Genomic DNA, 1924 nt, shown 5'->3' on the forward strand with positions numbered 1-1924 from the left:
AACCTTGAAAGTTTACACCACACAAGACAAAAAAATAAATTTATTTTGACATTTAATATATGATTATAATTTATTGTTATAATTTTATATGATTAAAAAGTATACATTATACCCCATGCTTTAAAAGAATATAAAACAAAGTTGCACCCAAGCACTTTTAACTTTAACATTTTTGGTGCTGGTCTAGATTCGAGACGGGCTCAAAACCAAAATGTGCACTTTGTGCGCACAATGTGCACTTGTTATATGTGCACGGTTCAGTGCACATTGTACACTTGCGATATTTGCACCAAATGTACACTAAATCTGCATCTAATGTGCACCTCACATGAATTTGATGTGCTATTAATGTGCCGGTGCGGCAAATGTGGCTAAAAAGTTGCACACTCTGTTTTCCGTGATCACTTTTTCCACCGCGTGTGATGGTAAGGCGCTATTTGTCCGGCAGCCGATTATTATTATCAAACTTAAAAACAGACAGACAGGTAGATGTAGGATTTGTACTTTTCTTACTTACGAGAAGATATACAGATTGTCACAAATTTAATTATTGTAGACCCTTTGTACCGGACTAATGCGTTTGTCCGCGGGAATCGCCGTTCTGGTCAGCTACCCACCGACTTGGTTTTCCCTCAGGGTTAGGACTTTGTGTGAATTTCGAAGTCTCAGTTTTTCTAGCACTGCGTGACAACTTTGTGTGCGGTTTGCGTTTTGGATGGCGTTGTGTTGCATCGTCATTCGTCGGGTGGATACCGAGAGAATCGGACGCATTTTGAGCACGGTTTGCAATCTCGTTGGTTAGATCTCGTTGGTTTTTGAATTGTAAAGTCATTTAAGCTAAGTTACGTGACGTATTAAAAAAACAGCAACTCATTGATAATATATAGAAAAAATGAAAAATCAACGTTTTATTTAATCAATATTCATATTTTTGGGCGCTCTTTTAATATTCTACGTAAAAATTAATAAAAAAAAATTTTCTTCAAATGCCGCATACCACAACACATATTGTTTGGGTTAGGGTGCGGGTTAGCGTTTGGTTGAGGGTGGGTCAAGTTATTATTAATAATAAACATAATATTACTTGACCCACCCTCACCCAAACGCTAACCCGCACCCTAACCCAAACAATATGCGTTGAGGTATGCGGTATTATTATTTTTTTTTATGCATAACTTTTCACGTACAATAGTGAAAGAGCGCCTATTTTTGTCATAAAATTTCGAACATGGCGTTAACTTAACTCTGTAAAATACAAATTGTGACGTCATGCTGGAGTGAACCGCTTTTGTTTACAGTTTGGGGTTCGGTTAAGGTTTATGTTCTTTCAAATTATTCTGTTCAGTTCCGGTTCTGGTCCTTGAAATTTTTCAAAAAACGGTGATTCGGTAACAGTTCGGCATTCTTTATCTTATTGGATGTTGCATAAATGCAGGCCTATGCCTTTACCTTTTATTTTCAGTAATTATTTTTTTCTCTGTAATCTAACATTATATATTTTTTATGTTTCTGTAGCATTTTTCTACGTTCGTCTTTAACTTCCCTTTAGTGTATTGATTTTTGATTTTTATATTTCGATAGCCTTTTTTTCATTTATTTTTACTATAATTTCATTTTCCTTTGTCATTTGAGGTTATATTTAATTTGTTTCTGTCGCATTTTCATATTACCTACCTATCGATAGTATTTCGTTTATAATCTTGCTTAAAGTATTTCGCAAATATTGCTGCTACAGTTTTCCTTTTAAAATTTTTCTATTCAACCATTTCCAACTTTTTATCTTACGATTGGTATTTCGCCCTGAAGTGAGTATTGTTTTGTTCCCTTAATTGCTTTTGTGCTATATGCGTACCGTGACTCCTTCAATTTTCTGGTTTTATAAAATAAACTATTGTGTTGAAGTTTTTTAAATTTACGCAATTAT

The sequence above is a fragment of the Ascidiella aspersa genome, chromosome 3 (assembly GCF_963924565.1).
Source record: "Ascidiella aspersa chromosome 3, kaAscAspe10.2, whole genome shotgun sequence".
Classification (NCBI taxonomy): Eukaryota; Metazoa; Chordata; class Ascidiacea; order Phlebobranchia; family Ascidiidae; genus Ascidiella; species Ascidiella aspersa.